Genomic DNA, 19,803 nt, shown 5'->3' on the forward strand with positions numbered 1-19,803 from the left:
ACATGACGCTCAACATAATAAGCACAAGATGTCCAACATCATTAGCCATTAGGGAAATGCAAATCAAAACCACAATGAGGGCAGGCATGGTGGCTCACGCTTGTAATCCCAGCACTCAGGTGAGTGGATTCACCTGAGGTCAGGAGTTCGAGATCAGCCTGAGCAACATGGTGAAACCCTGTCTCTACAAAAAAATAATAATAATAATAATTAGCAGGGTGTGATGGCAGGCGCCTGTAGTCCCAGCTACTTGGAAGACTGAGACGGGAGAATTGCTTGAACTTGGGAGGTGGAGGTTGCAGTGAACCGAGATCCCACCAATACACTCCAGCCTGAGCAATGGAGCGAGACTCCATCTCAACACACACACACACACACACACACACACACACATACACACAATGAAATGCCACCTCACACCAACTAGAGTGGCTGTAATAAAAAAAGATAAAAGCAAGTGTCAGGGAAAATGTAGAGAAATTGGAACCCACATGCATTGCTGGTGGAAATGTAAAATGGTGCAGCTGCCTTAGAAACAATTTGGCAGTTCCTCAAAAGATTAAACAGAGTTACCACATGACCCAGCAATTTCACTCCTGACTGAAGTGAAATTCACTGAAAACAAATGAAAGCACTATACACACACTTGAAGACAAGCCTCCTTCATAATAGCCAAAAAGTGTAAACAACCCAAATGTCCATCAGCTGATGAAAGGTTAGAAAAAATGTGGCATATCCGCATAGTGAAATATCATTCAGCCATAAGAATAGGCAAATCTACAGAGACAGATAATTATCGGTTGCTTAGGGGTAGGGTGGGGATGGAGTGGGAGGGAGAATGAGTTGAAGGGAAATGGAAAGTGATTCCTAATGGGTATAGGGTTTCTTTGGCAGGGGTGAGGAAAATATAAAATTGATTGTGATGGTGGTTGTACAACTCTGTGAATATACTAAAAACATTTAAGGCCAGGTGTGGTGGCTCACACCTGTAATCCCAGCACTTTGGGAGGCCGAGGCAGGTGGATCACCTGAGGTCAGGATTTTGAGCCCAGCTGGCCAACATGATGAAACCCCATCTCTACTAAAAATACTAAAAATTAGCTGGGTGTGGGGGCAGGCACCTGTTATCCCAGGTATTTGGGAGACTGAGGCAGAAGAATGGCTCAAACTCAGGAGGTGAAGGTTGCAGTGAGCCGAGATCACACCACTGCACTCCAACCTGGGCAACAAGAGTGAAATGCCATCTCAAAAAAAAGTTTTTTAATAAAAATAAATTAAAAACATTTAATTATATACTTTAAATGGGTGAATTGTATGGTAGGTAAATTATATCTCAATAAAGCTGTTGTTTAAAAGTGGGTTATAAGTAGTAACGTTTTTCCATTAAAATTTCCATTTACATTTACATTGAACTGTAAATTAATATAAAAGAGTTAATTTCTTACTTAGTGGTTAGAAGTTCATGAGGTTTTCTTTTTTAAATTAATTTTTAAAATTTTAGATTCATAGGGCACATGCGCATGTTTGTGACATGGGCATATTGCATAATGGTGGGGTTTGGGCCTCTAGTGTACTAGTCACCCCAAATTGAACATTGTATCCAATAGGTAATCTTTCAACAGTCACACCTTCCTCCCTCCCGCTTTTTGGAGTCCTCATTGTCTGTTATTTCCATCTTTATGTCCATGGGTCTCCACTGTTTAGCCCCCACTTGTAAGTGAGAATAGGCAATAATTGATTTTCTGTTTCATTTGGGATAATGGCCTCCAGCTCCATTCATGTTGCTGCATAAAAGGAAATGATTTCATTTTTTATGGTTCCATAGTATTCGGGAAGCTTCTACTCAGCCTCCCAAGTAGCTGAGATTACAAGCACATGCCACCACGCCCAGCTAATTTTTGTATTTTTAGTAGAGATGGGGTTTCACCATGTTGGCCAGGCTGGTCTCAAACTTCTGACCTCAGGTTATCTGCCCGCCTCAGCCTCCCAAAGTGAAATTGTCCGTAGATAATTCCACATTTTCTGTATCCAATCAACCATTGATGGACACTATGTTGGTTCCATGACTTTGCTATCATAAATAATAGTGCTGCAATAAGCACACAAGTGCTGGTGGTTTTTTTCTTTTATATTATTTCTTTAGTTTGGGGTAGATTCCCTTAGTGGGATTGGTCTCTTTTTAGTTCCTTGAGATTTTTCCATAAAGGTTGAACCAATCTACATTTTCACCAATGGTGTACAAGAGTTCTCTTTTTTCACATCCATGCCTACGTTTGTTGTTTTTGATTTTTTATTAGTAGTTCTTCTGACTGGTGTAAGATGGTGTCTCAGTGTGGTTTTTAATTTACGTTTCCTTAATGACTGAGTGATGTTGAGCGTCTTTCATGTGTTTGTTGGCTGCTTATATTTCTTATTTTAAGAAATGTCTGTTCATGTTCTTTGCCCAGTTTTTAATTAAGTTATTTGTTTTTTTCTTATTCAATTGTTTGAGTTCCTTGTAGATTCTGGATATTAGTCCTTTGGTGGAGGAATAATTTGCCAATATTTTCTACCATTCTACAGGTTGTCTGTTTACTCTGTTGATTATTTCAGAAGCATTTTAGTTTAATTAAATCCCATTTGTCTGTTTTTGTTTTTATTGCATTTGCTTTTGAGGTTTTTGTCATAAATTATTTACCAAGGCTGATATTCAGAAGAGTTTTTCCTAGATTTTCTCCTAGGATTTTAACAGTTTCAGGCTTTATATTTACACTGTCATCAGTGACCTTTAATCCATCTTGAATTAATTTTTGTGTATGATGAGAGAAAGGGTTCCAGTTTCCTTCTTCTGCATGTGGCTAGCCAATTTTCCCAGAACCATTTATTGAATAAGGGTGTCCTTTCTTCATTGTTTATTTTTGTCAACTTTGTCAAAAATCAGTTGGTTGTAGGTATGTGGCTTTATTTCTGGGTCCTCTATTCTGAACTATTGATCAATGTGTCTATTGTGCCAGTACCATGCTGTTTTAGTTATAGCCATGTAATATAATTTGACATCAGGCAATGTGCCTCCAGCTTTATTCTTTTTGTTTAGGATTGCTTTGGATATTTGGGCTTTTATTTAAGTTCCATAAAAACTTTAAGATAGCTTTTTAAGATAGTAAGTAGTAACTTCCAAATTGATACATAATAATTGTACATATTTATGGAGTACATATGACACTTTGATACATGCATATAATGTGCAATGATCAAATCATGGTGAGTAGAATACCCATTACCTCAAACATTTATAATTTCTTTGCATTGGGAATATTTCAAATTTTCTCTTCTAGTTATTTTGAACTATATGATAAATTATTGTTAACTATAGTCATTCTCCTGTTCCATGAAACACTAGAATATATTCCTTCTATCTAACTGTATTTTTGCACTCATTAACCAACCTCTCTTCATCCCCCCACTTTCTCAGCCTCTGGCAACCATCTTTCTACTCTCTGCCTCCATGATATCAACTTTTTAAGCTCCCACGTGTGAGTGAGAGCATGCGGTATTTGTCTTCTTTAACTTTTCTCACTTGGTTATTTCACTTAACATAGCAAGTTTTCATCCATGTTGCCGCAAGTGACAGGATTTCATTCATTTTTATGGTTGGGTCGTATTTCATTGTGTATATGTATTGTATTTTCTTTATCCATGCATCCATTAATGGACACTTAGGTTGATCCCATATCTTAGCTACTGTAAAAAATGCTGCAATAAACATAGGCATGCTGATATCACTTCAATATACTGATTTCCTTTCCTTTGAATACACCTAGCAGTGGGATTGCTGGATACTATGATAGATCTATTTTTAGGTCTCAGTGTTTTGAGGCGTCTCCACGCTGTTTTCCATAGTGACTGTACTGATTTATATTTCCATCTGCAGTATACAAGCGTTCCCCTTTCTCCACATCCTCACCAGCATCTGTAAATTTTTGTTTTGATAATAGCCATTCTAACTGGGATGAGATGAGACCTCATTGTGGTTTGGATTTTCATTTTCCCAATAATTAGTAATCTTGAGTATTTTTATATGCCTGTTGGCCATTTGTATGTCTTCTTTTGAGAAATGTCTATTCAGATCATTTGCCCACTTTTAAATTCTATTATTTGTTTTTTTTCTATTGAGTTAAGTTGCCTATATATTCTGGCTATTAATCCCTTGTTGAATGGATAGTTTGAAAATATTTCTTCCCAATCTATAGGTTATCTCTTCACTTTGTCGACTGCTTCTTTTGCTGTGCAGAAGCTTTTTAGCGTTACATAATCTCCTTTGCCTATTCTTACTTCAGTTGTCTGTCCTTTTGAGGTTTTCCCCCCGGAAAATCTTTGCCCAGACCAATGTCATAAAGTACTTTCCCGATGTTTTCTTCTAGTAATTTTATAGTTTCAAGTCTTACGTTTAGGTTTAAATCCATTTTGATTTGATTTTTATGCATGGTGAGAGACAGGGGTTTCTTTTTTTTTTTTCCTCTGAACTTTTTATTGGCCTCCTGCTCCCCAAAGGGTACCGTAATTCTGCTGGCTTAATGACTTCGAACTTTGATGTCGTTGGTCTCACAAATCACTTTGCCATCCACTGTCCGACGAGTGGTAGTCTTTTGGATGGTTTGTGTGGAGTTGCTCCTGTACAAGGTATCACCAAGATTGAAGTCCTCGCCATCTTCCAGCAGGCTGCAGTAGGTGGCGCTCTCAGCCTCCAGCTCGACCTTGATGTTCAGCAGGACCTCATACTCCTGGGCTTGGTGCTGTCCCTCTGCCCAGGTCTGTGCCAGCCCCTACTCAAGGTGCAGCAGGATCCCAGTGAGCTGCTCCATCTGCAGGGCATAACGGGCCTCTACCTCCCTCAGGCTGTTCTCCAAGCTGGCCTTCAGATTTCTCATGGAGTCCAGGTCAATCTCCAAGGACTGGATTGTACATCGCAGCTCCGTGAGCATCATCTCAGCAACTCCAACCTCAGCGGACTGCGTTGGTAACCACTGTGGTGCTCTCCTCAGCCTGCTGAGACCACTACTTGTCTAGCTCCTCTCGGTTCTTCCAAGCCAGCTCCTCGTATTGACCCTGATGTCTGCCATGATCTTGGCAAGGTCCTGAGATTTAGGGGCGTCTGCCCACGTGGTCAACCCAGAGCTGACAATTGGGGTTGTAGGCCTTTTACTTCCTCTTAGTGGTTCTTCTTCCTAAAGATCAGCTCCTCCTTGAGAGCCTCGATCTCTGTCTCCAACTGCAGCTGAGTGACATTGGTGTCATCAGTGACCTTGCGGAGCTCATGGATGTCACTCTTCACAGATCGGCGCATGGCCAGCTGTCTCAAACTTGACTCTGAAGTCATCAGCAGCAAGACAGGCATTGTTGATCTGCAGAACAATGTGAGCACCATTCACAGAATTTGCCAAGATCTGAGCCCTCAGGTCCTCGATGGTTTTAAAGTAATGGCCCCAGTCTCTGACCTGGGGTCCCTTCTTCTCCAGGTGTGCCCAGATTTTGCTCTCCAGCTTCCGGTTTCTCTGTCTCAGTGCCTGCAGAGACGCTGGCCACGCTGCTGACAGGCCAGGTGCCATAGCTGGGTGCCTGGACAGAGCCCAGGGACCAGCAGCTGTGGAGAAGGTGGAGCAAGTGGTGAAGCTCATGCTGTTCTGGGAGGAAAGCGAGAGGACAGGACTCAGGCTTTGCTGATGATCAAGAAGATCATTCATCTTCTTGGTTAAATTTACTCCTACATTTTTTATAGCTGTTGTAAATGAGACTGATTTCTTGATTTCTTTTTCCACTAGTCTGTTGTTGGTGTATAGAAATACAACTTATTTTTGTACTCAACTTTATTGAATTTGCCTATCAGTTCTAAGAGTTTCTTGGTGGAACGCTTAGGGTTTTCTACATATAAAATCATGTCATCTGCAAATAGGGCAGTGTGACTTCCTCCTTTCTAATTTGAATGCCCTTTCTTTCTTTCTTTTGCTTAATTACTCTGGCTAGGAATTCCAGTACCATGCTGAATAAGAGTGGTAAGAGTGGTCATCCTTGTCTTGTTCCAGTTCTTGGAGAAGAAACTTTCAGCTTTTCCCCATTCAGTATAATATTAGCTGTGAGTTTGTCATATATGGCCTTTATTGTATTGAGGTACATTTTCTCTATACCTAATTTGTGGAGGGTTTTTTATCTTGAAGGGAAGTTGAATTTTATAAAATGCTTTCTCTGCATCTATCGAGATGATTTTTTGCACTTCATTCTTTTGATATGATGCATCACATTTATAGATTTGCATATGCTAAACCATCCTTGCATCCCTGGAATAAATCACACTAGATCATGATGAATGATCTTTTTAATGTGCTGTTGGACTCAGTTTACTAGTATTGTGTTGAGGATTTTTGCATCTATGTTCTTTCAGGACATTTACCTATGTTTTCTTATATTGTTGTTGTGTTCTTGACTGGTTTTGGTATCCAGATGAGCTGGCCTCAAAGATGCATTTGGAAGAATTCTCTCTTTTTCAACTTTCTGGAAAAGTTTAAAAATAATTGGTATAGTTCTTATTTAAATGTTTGGTAGAATTCAGCAGTGAAACCATCAGGTCCTGGACTTTTCTTTGATGAGAGACTTTTAATACTGATTCGATCATGTTGCTCATAATTGCTCTATTCAGGCTTTCTGTTTCTTCTTGGTTCAATCTTGGTAGGTTGCACATGCCTAGGGATTTATCCATTTCCATTACATTTCTCATTTCTTTGGTGTACGATTGTTCATAGTAGTCTCTAACAATCTTTTGCACTTCTGTAGTATCAGTGTAATGTCTCCTTTTTTTATTTCCGATTTTATTTATTTGGGTGTATTTTCTTTTTGTCTTGATTAATCTACCTAATGCTTTGGCAATTTTGTTATCTTTTCAGAAAACCACCTTCTTATTTCTTTTGTATTTTTTTGTCTCAATTCTGTTTATTTCTGCTCTTACCTTTGTTATTTCTTTTCTCCTACTAATTTTGGGGTTTGTTTGTTCTTGACTTTCTAGTTTCTTGAGATGCATCGTTAGGTTGTTTATTTGAAATATTTCTACTTTTCTATGTAGGCATTTATTGCTATAAACTTCTCTCTTAATACTGCTTTTGCTGTATGCCATAGGTTTGGGTATGGTGTTTCTTCTCAATGAATGTGTTGTTGCCATACCATCACTATAGAATGTACTTCTATCATGAATATCTGTGTCTTCCAGTGATCTATGCATGGCACATGAGGTACTTTATTAATGCAATATTTCCATTCCCTGACTACATTTGTGTATCAGAAATTTTACTAACAGTTTACTACATAAGACTTCTTTATCTGAAATGTGGAAAATGGGGTGAAATAAACCTACTATTTAATAGAGAAAGAGTGAGAAAACAGTAAGTTTAGCTGAGGAAATGAAGCCAAGTGTAAAAATTTGTTAATGTCAGAGGAGATGCCACAAAATTCAGATGGGACTACATGTTTCTTTGTAAAGGGAAAATGTGATTGTGCGAAAAGCCAAATTTTTTGTTTTATCCAACAGGGGGCACTACACTAGCACCATGCCTCGGCTGCCAAGAACCACCAAGACACTTCACATAACAGCAACTGTAGGATCCATTGTTTGTTTGTGTTTGATTGTGGCCTTTAAGAAGCTTACTTTGTTAAAACAAACAAACAAACATACCTCACACAGACACTCAGTAAAGTGTACTTGATGAGGAGATTCCATTAATCTTCCTAGCGGTACATTCATGTATTCATTCATTCATTGAGTGCCTTTTTTTATATGTAGGGCACATACTTGCTGCTGGATATACAATCATGAGTGAAATAAAGAGCCCTGTTCTTATGGACCTCATGGTTTAGTGGAGGAAACAGATAGTACTGAGATGCTCATGTTAATGAAATAATCCCAGCTGTGGTAAGTGAGCCAAAGGAAAAGGCAAGCCATATGATGATACTGACACCAAGGCGGAAAGCCTATGCAAATGTGGACTCATTTCTGTACAGAAGAGGCAGGAATTTTCTAAAATGTTCAAATCTGCCTTGCTCATATCTATTGTTTTTTTTTGAGAGTGTCTGTGGCTCTCTTAAAAATCACCCGGTCCCCCATGGCAACCAACAGACACAGTAACTGACACACACAGAAAAAGTGCCCCATTCATGTTGCACTAGACGTTACACTTCAGCCAAAGTCTGGGATGGGTTCCATGCTTTCTCTCCTAAATGGCCTTCCTTCCTCTCACCTCTCTCCCAAAAAATGCAGTAAATTCCACCAGAAGCCACACATAACCTACAACTTAAATTTCCTAAATATGATTTTCTCTGAGTCAATTCTCTCCCATGAAACAGCCAGAAGCTCTGACTTTCTCAAAGCTGACATTCTAGTCCTGACCGTTACTCCAGGATCTCCAGGACATCCTCCGGTGCCCTTTCAGTCCCACCTCCCACAGGCCCCCATGCAAATCCTGTGGGCAAAGAAGTATACCTACCAACCTTGGAATAGACCTTGTTTATCTCCCTTCTCTGCCTCTGTTCCATGCCTTTGCTCCATGCCATCCAGGCATCCGAAGTGGCTTTCTGGCTTGTCAGCAAATGACGCCTTCCTTAAAACAAAATCATCAACTTTTCAGGTATTAAAGGAAATACTGACAATACAAATAATGCTTTCACTTTTTTTTTTTTGACATGGAGTCTCACTCTGTCACCAGGCTGGAGTGCAGTGGCGCCGTCTCAGGTCACTGCAACGTCTGCCTCCAGGTTCAAGCGATTCTCCTGCCTCAGTCTCACAAGTAGCTGGGACTCTAGGAATGTGCCACCACGCCCAGCTAATTTTTATATTTTTAGTGGAGACAGGTTTTCACCATGTTGGCCAGGCTGGTCTCAAACTCCTGACCTCATGATCCGCCCACCTTGGCCTCCCAAAGTGCTGGGATTACAGGAGTGAGCCACCGCGCCCGGCCTGCTTTTACTTTTTTTTAAAAGAAGCATCGACAAAACAAATAATGCTTTGTTTTAAACATTCGTGCTTAGCAAAATAAAAAGTGATACTCATATGTTAGTCCTCTTACTAAAAAAAATTTATTTCGCTGATCTTTTGAACTGTAGATTCAGGAAAGCACAGCACTACAAAGAAGTCTCCCTTTGAAGACCCTAGCCTGACTCCATTTGGGAGAGATAATCGGCCCACATGTGGGAGGACTGTTCTGAGGCACCCGTGAGGCCAACCCAAGAAACCTTGAGATGGCCAAGAATGCTTTCTCCTGTCTGCTAACATTGCCCTCAGAGTTCTGGTTTCCTGTCTGAGGACCTACATCTTCTTTCGGCCATTGACTGAACAGATGTGGTCTTCCCACAGGGCTGTGGTCTCAGCCTTGCAGGCCTCTATGGAACAACCACATTAGAACATGATATGCGTAGGAAAAATTATCAGTGTATATAATGGTGATAATATCATTTTGAAATCCCTCAACACGCTGCCTTCTTTTACATTTTCTTATACTTACCTTCCCCCTAATCTTTAGTGCTTTCCAGTTGCCTCGGGGAGGTTTAGGATTGTTACAGAGGGAATCCAAAAAAAATAAAAGGAAGAAGAAAAGAAGAAGAAACAGTTAATTATCAACTTCTAAACAGAATTTGAGGACTTTTTGGCCAGGTAGTAGCTTAAAAGCTAGGCTTTGTAAGAGAGAGAAAAGATGTTCTAGATACCTTGATCTTGGAGTTTTTTGTTGTTGTTTTGTTTTGTTTTTGAAATGGAGTTTCACTCTTGTTGCCCAGGGTGGAGTGCAGTGGCGTGATCTCGCCTCACTGCAACCTCTGCCTCCTGGCTTCAAGCAATTCTCCTGCCTCAGCCTCCCGAGTAGCTGAGACTATAGGCACATGTCACCAAGCCCAGCTAATTTTTGTATTTTCAGTAAAGAATGGGTTTCACCATGTTAGCCAGGCTGGTCTCGAACTCCTGACCTCAGGTGATCTGCCTCTCAAAGTGCTGGGATTACAGGCGTGAGCCACTGTGCCCGGCTGATCTTGGAGTTGTACACAAGGAAAGACAAGAAGAGAAAGAGGAAACCCCCTCCTCGCTATTCATCCCAGGGGACTACCTATGAGAAAAGGAAGAGAGAGGTAAGGGAGGTCAAATTAATCTCCCTTTTCCTGATCCTGCCCAAAATGAAGAGGTTTGTCAAGCAGGTAGAGGAAAGGCTGAGGGCTTCTAAATATCGCATCTTTGGGGCCCTGGGAGGAGTTCACCTGATTGGTTGCCTGACACCACCATGGGAGTGTCTATATCAAAGTTGAACTCAATAGCACAGCATACTTTGCAGGGAAAGGGGTGGAATATAATTTCCTGAGCTGCCCCCAAGACCAGTATGGAATAGACTGGATCAAGGAGTTGCCACATACTGCAGAGAAGAGGCCTGGGAAGTCACTGAGCTGGTAGCCACCAGGCTTCCTGGCACTGGCCATCACAAGGGAAAGGTGAATCAGCATCGAGGCTGGAGAGAAGCATTCCAGTGCAGAGTCAGATGGAGGATGTAGGGTCTGAGAGGCAGCCAGAGTGTTGTCTGAGTCATCAGGGAAAATGAGCAGGCCCTGCCAAGCCAGGAGGACCCAAACCTCAGGTACTATAGATACAGCCTCAATAGCAGGCACTCACACAACTCCCAGGATTGAGCCCGTCTCACCCTCAAAAGAAGTATCCAGGAAATATCCAGACTACCCACCCACAGCAGAAATCTGCAAAGATGCAGAAGCTACTGCATGGATACCAGGACCCCACCTCCTCTCTGTCTCTATGGGGTCACTTAGCCACAACTCCATCAGAAACCCAGACACCATCTCAAAAAGACAGAAAAAGGAACACAGATATCTAAGTCACTAAGCATTATTTACCTAAAGGGATGGACCGTTTACATAACGTGTCTATTTAGGTCTCTGACACCTGTAATTCCAGTACTTTGGGAGGTCGAGGCAGAAGAATTTCTTGAGCCCAGGATTTTGAGACCAGCTTAGGCCACAAAGCAAGACCCGCATCTCAACAACAACAACAACAAAAATAGTGGCTTGCACCTATGGTCCCAGCTACTCAGGAGGCTGAAATGGGAGGATCCCTTGAGGCCAGGAATTCGAGGTTGCAGTGAGCTATGATCATCCACGGCACTCCAGCCTGTGTGACAGAGTGAGACCCTGTCTCTAAATAAATAAATAAGTGAGTAAGTAAATGGGTGCACCAGAGTATTTTCCCCTCTATTCAGTGATTGGAGGCTCATAAGGAAGAGAAGAGCAATTCTAGAGAAATGAAGATGCTACCTCTTCTGTGCACATCTGTGAGTAGGGTGAAAAAAATCTGCAACCCTTCACACATACTGGTGTTGCCAGTTTTTCCCGTCCTCTCCCATCCTCCTCCCCCCTGCTAAATTTGGTGCTGCTTGGGCTGCTCAGTTCCTCCTATCCACCCACACCCAACTGTGGAGAAGAGCGTGGAGGGTCCAGACCGGATCTCTGGGACTTTCGATGCAAAATTTTAAAAAATAAGAGAGGAATAGAAATGACATAAGCCACACGGGTACACTCTAGGGAGAAAAGAATAAAAGGAAGCTTTTCTTGCAAGAGGCAACTGAGAGTGGGGGCCACTGATGTGTTCAGAGGTGTCAAGTGGGTGGGAGAGCATGATACTCTGGGGAAAGAGAGCGAGGGATCTTGGTTTTGTTGGATGTTGGAGAAGATAAGAGGAAAAACATTTTGATAAGAACTGCTGCAGCCTGATGCTGTGACACACACCGATGGTCCCTTCGACTTTGGAGGCTGAAGCAAGAGAATCCCTTAAGCAGCAGTTTGAGACCCAACTAAGCAACATGGCAAAACCCCATCTAAAAAAAAGAACTGCTCTAGATTATATATATGGATCTCATTTTTTTCTTTTTTTTTTTTTTTTTTTGAGACGGAGTCTCACTTTATAGCCCAGGCTGGAGTGCAGTGGCGTGATCTCGGCTCACTGCAACCTCCGCCTCCTGGGTCCCAGTTCAAGCAATTCTCCTGCTTCAGCCTCCCAAGTAGCTGAGATTACAGGCATGCGCCACCATGCCCAGCTAATTTTTGTATTTTTAGCAGAGATGGGTTTTCACCATGTTGGCCAGGCTGGTCTTGAACTCCTGACCTTGTGATCCACCTGCTTTGGCCTCCCAAAGTGCTGAGATTACAGGCATAAGCCACTGCACCCGGCTGTTGGATCTCATTTTTTAACACTAGAATTCTTATCAGGACTTTGCTTCTTTGAGCTCTACCCACTCAGGCACTGAACAACACAGACCTCAGTGTTGACAGGTTTACAAACACAATGATCCTGTTAATACAAGAGATGTATTAACATATAGCAGAGATTCTAGGGAGGTGATTTGTCTCCCAGAGGATATGGCAGTGTCTGTAGACATTTTTGATAGTTACAACTGGAAGATGCTGGTGGCACCTAGTGGATAGAGTCTAGCGTGCTATCAAATGCCCTATGATGCACAGGGCAGCCCCCAACAAGAAAGACTCACCCATCCTAGCCAAAATGTTAATAGCGCCCCAGTCAGGAAACCCTGAAATAGAGAAATGGAGGAAGAGCAGTTGTTTCCTTACAGCTTCCTTTTCCAACGACAAAAGACAGCTTTTGAAACGGGTTTTCAAGTGTGTGATATTAATTCTTAATCAGCACTACATACTTATAATAATCTCAGCCAAACCATAGAAACCAATTTCCTAAAACCCTTTAAGGTAGAATAATTCCTATTGAAGAATTCCAGATCCTATGGAAAAAACAGAGTTGAAAAAAGAAGGTGCAAAAAATTTTGGAAAATCTCTATAAATATGTGTATTTTCAATATGAAAATATAATCAAACTAGCACACCAAAAATAGCTATCATATGTAAGACATGCTTATTATGGGTAATCAGGTTACTCTCCATCCTTTGCTCACGGCTAGAGAATCCTTAGCCTCTAGCTCTTCTCCCATCATGCCCCTCGAGACACTTTAGCTGAGGTGCTAATATGTTTGTTTTGCCTTATTACAGATAAGATATTCACTAAGAAAGATTATTTGGGGTAAGGGTGTCGGGGACAATGGTATATTTGGCCCTCCATCCAGACGCTCTGTAATGCCTCTGGATTTTTATTCCAATCTCCCTGGCCCCTGTCTCCAACAGCCCTTTCCAGTTCTGTCTCTGCACAGACAGCCCCAGAGTTCATTCCTAACGACCCACCTTACATGGCTTAAAGCAACAATATGCAAACTAGATGTTTTGCATTCTGATGGCCATTTCAAGTCAATTATTTGATAGGCCACCAGCTTTCTTTGTGGCTGTATAATCCAAGCCAGTTCTCCAAAATGCAGTTCAATGCTTATAAAATAAGTACCAATGTCTTTAGAACTAGATAAAATGCAATGTATTGAAGCATTTTATCTTTATACATGTGATAAGGAGTGAGGGGTTCACTCCCTCATTCCATCGCTGATTTCGCCCTCTTAGATGAAAGGCAGGAGGCAGCTGCCTAGGAGAGGGCAACCAATAGCACAGGCCTCGGCAGGTCAATGCAGGCCTCTCTCCTTCCCTTGGACCCTCAACTGTGAGGGCCAGGATTCCAGGCCGCGCTGTTCCTATAGACTCTGAGCCCAAGCAGTGCAGCTTTGGGCCTAGAAATGGGGAGGTAACCTGTCTTGCCAGCTTTGCTGAAAACGTGGAAGCCCTGTGGGTTCTGAAGGATGATCCTCTTGGCTTGGGCCTTGACACTCTCATAGCAGGCATCATAAAGTGGTGAAAGTCCCTCTTCATGACAGTGGCAGGGAAGGCGAGAGCAGGAGAGGAAGAATATAACAAATCCAGCAACCCAGTGGTAACCCCTTGGGCACTTCTGAAAATCAGTAATCGGGAAGGGGTTTAATTATTTGGGCAGGTGGAAAGTAGAGACAAGGTAGAGAACTGTGGATTATTTACGTTAACAGGATTTCATTTGAAGCCACAGACCGATATACTACCTGGATATTTGATCATAGTAACAAGTATGAAAACATCTTGCAACTTTGAAATCAGTTTTCCCAGCTTCTAAAACTACCCACAAAGAATGGAAGACATTTGTATCTAGCCTACATCTAGACACAGATTGTGATTGATCAGCTTCTGTTCTCTTTGGCTGTCTCTGTCAAAAATGAGCTGCTTGTGACAGACACAGCCCCAGCTCAGGGTGAGGATGGGAAACCTCAGGCCCTGACTCTTTCCCTTTCTCCTTCCTCATCTGACTCCTGAGCTATTGCCTTTTCTCTGCACCTAAGCTTTCAGCAAAGCCCAGACCCAGCCAGCTGGTTATGTGGTCTGCTCTGGTTTCCCTGGTAGATTTTAAATTCAGAATTCTGGGCTCATTTGTTAGCAGCTTTTCTGAACATATCATCTCATTTATTTGCTCATTCATTCATTTCTCAAACATTCAGTAAGTGCCTTCTATATTCTTCTATATTTTCTATGTGCTAGGGAGGCAAAGACAAATAAAATATTGTCTAGTCTTTGAGACTGTTTCAGACAGGTAAACAAATGGGAATAGAAAATGTGTTATGAGCACTACAATGATTATATGTATTCATATATACAGGGTACCATAATGACCTAAAGGAAAAAGAGGCCAGTTCCGTGGGACAAAGTCCAGAGGTGAAGGTTGGGCGTTAAATGTATTGAAACATTTTCAGTTGAATTTAGGCACTATTATTGGAAGATAGGTATGTTGATACGATGAACAGAATTGGCTGCCTACTCTGTGTCATACTGTCCCCCTTTCTTTGTCACAAGAGAACATTGGTTTGGTTCAGACTTCAGGTCTCAAGTAGCAATGTATTTTGGGATGGAAGGTTCATCCCCATACCAGGGGTATCAATGTTCCTTAGACTAAGAAAATTATACGTTACCTGTGCTGGTGAGTGAGCCTTAAGAAGATACCTCATGGTGGTGACTTACAGGAAAGCTATCTGGAAAAGCTTTCCTCCCTAATATTAGGTTGGTGCAAAAGTAATTGCAATCTTGCCATTGAAAGTAATGAAAAAGACATTTTAGGAAAAAAAAAACACCTCTGTGCCATTGGATGTTGAGATGTTTGGAGCTACAGCAGCTATCTTATGACCATGAGGCAAAAGCCAAAGGAACTACAAAGAAGCTAACCCAAAAAAGTCCTGTTTATGAATAAAATGGCTATTGTGAGAGTCGATGGCTCCTCCTCCAGGTCAGGTCTCTGCCCCTCTAGTCAGTTCTCCTCTTTCTGGAGTCCTACTTGGTCTCCAGGTGCAGCCTGTGCCCTTCTCTGCTCAAATAAGGTTCTCCCATATTTCTTTTATGGAGCTAGCTTTCTGCTTTTTGGGGCTACACCTAACCATCATTTTCATCCCCAAAACACCATGGAAGGTGCTCAGAAGTTGCCCTGTTAGGAGTGATCACTTCCCAGAACTGGGATCTCCCAAACCCTCACCACTGGAAAAACTGCTCAATGGGAGATGCATCCTCCTAAGATGGCAATGGAGTGGCGTGATTAGGAATGTGCAGCTGCGGCCAAAGCAGCTCTGTTTGGTCCTGCGTTCTTGAATCTCAATTCTCATTGATGTTTTCCCACCCTGAGCTTTGTTGCAATAGCGGGCTTTGAGCCAGCTCTTTTCTAGTTCCACCTGAGTCTCCTTGCTCCTTTCTGAGAGTTTGGAAGAACTCAAGGGCATCATCTACCCAACCACCACTCCATTATTCTCTGAGGGCACTGGGGAAGGAACAAGAAGGTGACATATTGATCTCCAACCCACCATGAGCACAGCCAGGTGAATCTCCCGCTCCGTACTCCTTTTCTGACCACAGGAATTGCAAACTTAAGTGTGTGCCAGCCAGGCTGAGTAACAGGGTTCTTGGCCTCAGGAGGTCTTAGCTGTGTCTTCAGAGAATGGAAATCAGCTGGGCCATGGCCTGAGGTCCTCTGGACTGGTTATTGCCAGCTGAATGGAGCATGTATCTAGGGCTCATGGCGAATGGACAGATCTGACCTAACAAAGAAACTTCCTGAGTACAGAGTAGAAGATGAAACAAGTGAATGGCTGCACAACATTTCCAGTTTTCTTTTTACACTCATTATTTTGTATGTTTTCATTTGGTTGGTTTTGAGTTTTGGTTTTGTTTTTTTATGGATTTGGGGTCTCACTATGTTGCCCAGGCTGGTCTTGAACTGCTGGGCTCAAGTGATCCACCCAACACAGCCTCCCACAGTTCTGGGGTTATAGGCATGAGCTACCGCGCCCAGCCTACACCCACTGTTTTGTTTTATCACTCTAAAAGAGCAAGAGTGCACTGGAGATGGGATGGATATGGCATAATAGTTCAAAAGGAGGGGGACTGAGAAATAAACTGAAGTCACACTGACTTTAGGGCATCAACTGTATCGTGTTCAGATAGTCAGGCCTTTAAAGTTCTCTTGCAAGAGCTGATCAAATTTGAAAAAAAAAAAAAAATTCTTTTTTTTAGAGACAAGTTCTCTGTCACCCAGGCTGGAGTGCACTGGCATGATCATAGCTCAATGCAGCCTCAAATTCCTGAGCTCAAACAATCCTCCCACCTCAGTCTCCCAATTAGCTAGGAGTATAGGCAGGCACATGCCACCATGCCCAGCAATTTATTTATTTATATTTGTAGAGACAGAGAATCATAGTGTTGCCCAGGCTGGTCTTAAACTTCTAGCCTCCGGTAATCCTCCTGTCTCAGTTAGTATTACAACCTAGTGTTGGGATTACAGGCGTGTGCCATCACATCTGGCCTTGAAAATATTGGTACTGAAGGAGCTGGAGGTTTTAGGATAAAAATTTGGACACAGCCTTGTCAATGGCCTTATTTGATCTTGAGATAAAATGTTGAAAGCAAGTTTTCTAACATTTAAAGTCTCTCCTCACCTTCCACCACTCCAGTTTTATTTTTAAAATTTTATTTTCATAAACGCCAGTTGGATTTAGAGATTTTTTATAATGTAACTCAGTGCATAATGCTTAACATACAAATGGTATGAGATAAATGGGGAAACCAAGTCATCAATGATCAAAGGAACTTGCTTTCCCACCACGCCACCAGAAACAGTTCTGCCTAATGAGTGTCCAGCCCTGTGAAAATTTGCTACATTTAGGCTGGGCACGATGACTCATGTCTGAAATCCCAGCACTTTGGGAGCCTGAGGCAGGCAGATCACCTGAGGTCAGGAGTTCGAGAGCAGCCTGACCAACATGGAGAAACCTCGTCTCTACTAAAAATACAGAAATTAGCCACCATTAGCGAGGCATGGTGGCACATGCCTGTAATCCCAGCTAGTCAGAAGGCTGAGGCAGGAGAATCACTTGAACCCGGGAGGCAGAGGTTGCGGTGAGCCGAGATTGCGCCATTGCACTCCAGCCTAAGCAACAAGAGCAAAACTCTGTCTCAAAAAAAAAAAAAAAGAAAAGAAAGAAAGGAAATGATCTACACTTAAATATTAAAAAGCAAGCACATTTCTCTTCCCCTGACTCACTAGAAAAAAATTGTAATAAATAACTCAAGGCCAAGAGATAACCCCTTATAATGCCATGTTATAGGTTCGTGGGTGCTGATTCAAAAATATGCCGTAACAGACAAGTTAAGGAATTAGTTTTTGGCTGCAGATTATAGTCTTCTTATTAAAAAACAACATAGTTTTCCTACGTCATCCACCATAAAGCAAGCCAATGTATGGGCTAAAATGACTGAATGCATTTAAAACTGGTGAAGAAATAGGAAAAGACACAGTAGTAAATGGTTGCTCATCAGAACAGAGAGTGGTAGGGATAGGAGTGATGTCCTTTAAACACATTCATTAATAATTTGAGGAAGGAAGTGAAGTTCAAGTTTGTGATGGTGCAATATTGTTCCAGTTACTAAACATCATGAAGAAAAGAGAGGAACTCTAGATGAATTAAAAACACAATGCAAGGGCAATACGGGGAGTAAGATGTAACAGAATCCTTGTAATTATACTGTAAGTCTTGTTAGTCTTTAGAAAATTTTATTTTCCAAATATTTTATATTAAGAAAACATTGACATTACTAAAGATCTCTTCAAGGTAGGCCAGTATCAGTAAAAACAGAGTAATTAGAAGTGGCTTCGGATGAAAAAGCATGAAGTTTGGGGATTTTAGTGAAACAGTATGTAAGTCTGAAATCTGCAACAGGAATACTGTCTGGAAGAACAAAAAAAGTGGAATGTCACTTTATGTAAAATTATTTTCCTGCCTTTAGTGACCATTTAGTAATAGAGTTATGTACTTGGGGTTCAGCTAGTGACAAAGAAGGGAAATTAGAAGACTTTGGCACAGATATTGATACTTTATCCATTTAGACAGGCATGATAATGAATAAGAAATACAAATCGGAATTTTCAAAAAAATGAAAATTTCAAGTCTGCAGAGTGAAGGCAGGAAGCTAGTATGATTCCACACATTCATTTGATTTGAGGGGAGTTCAAAAAGTGAATCTAGGATTATATGAACATGTCCAGGTATTATATGTAAAAGTGATCAAGGCTTCACAAAGGTTCAAATAATTTCTCTGTCTATTGGAGAAAGAAACAGATCGATGAGGCAGCACTTGACCAGGCAGGAGGAAGGCCAGAGAGTCAGGCTGATGAGAAAAGTGGTTCTGTGTGGCTGGAGATCAGAGGAGTCAGGTAGGCTGGGTCCAGTCCCCACCCTGAACACTTGGCTGAGGAATTTGAACTTTAGTCATTTCTAGCATTGTTTGTGACATGTAGTGGCTCTTGCTAACTGGCTGAAGGGATGAATGAAGCCATTGATGTTTTCTTGAGCAGGCAACTGACAAGCTCCAACTTTTTTTGTTAGGAAGGTTAATTTAAGTGGTATGTAGGAGGAATGAGAGGGATGGGGGACTTATTACAAGAGTTTCAGTCAAAAGCACGAGGTCAGTTACTGAGAATCCTAGTACGTGCTTAGTATTCCACTAGATGCTTCACATACCTGCTCCCAATAATTATTTCACCCTAATAACAACCCGTCAAAGAAGACAGTTTATCATTTCCACTTTACTGTTAAAGAAACAGGTTTATATGTCCTAAGTGCAAGCAAAAAAAAAAAAAAAAGAAAGAAAAAGAAAAAGAAAAAAAAGAAACAGGTTTAACCGGGTACAGTGCCTTACACCCAGCACTTTGGGAGGCTGATGCAGATGGATCACTTGAGCCCAGGAGTTCAAGACCAGCCTGGGCAACGTGGCGAAACCCCATCTCTACCCAAAATACAAAAATTAGCTGGACATTATGGTGCACACCTGTGGTCCCAGCTACTCAGGAGGTTGATGCGGGAGGATTGCTTGAGCCCAGGAAGTTGAGGCTGCAGTGAACCAAGATCGTGCCACTGCACTCCAGCCTGGGCAACAGAGCAAGACTGTCAAAAAAAAAAAAAGGAAAAAAGAAAAAGAAGAAAAGAAACAGGTTTAGAAAGGTTGAGTAACTTGCCCAAATGTAAAATCAGACAAAAAGCCTGATTCTAAAAAGGCACACCTTTAAAAATAGGGGGGGAAAAAGGCTCTATAACACGTTGATACTCTTTAAACGAGAATAATTTTAACCAGGGCAATGGCAGAGAATGGAAAGGAAGGAAGAGATTTCCGCAGAGTCGGAGGATGTGGCAACTGAAAACAGTATGGGGACAACGGATAAGAAAAAGTCAAAGTTTCTAGCCCGAATAACAGTATACAGGGGGACAACAGATAAGAAAAAGTCAAAGTTTCTAG

This window comes from Aotus nancymaae, unplaced genomic scaffold (assembly GCF_030222135.1).
Source record: "Aotus nancymaae isolate 86718 unplaced genomic scaffold, 86718_ANA_hifiasm-v0.15.2.pri h1tg000019l, whole genome shotgun sequence".
NCBI classification, from domain to species: Eukaryota; Metazoa; Chordata; class Mammalia; order Primates; family Aotidae; genus Aotus; species Aotus nancymaae.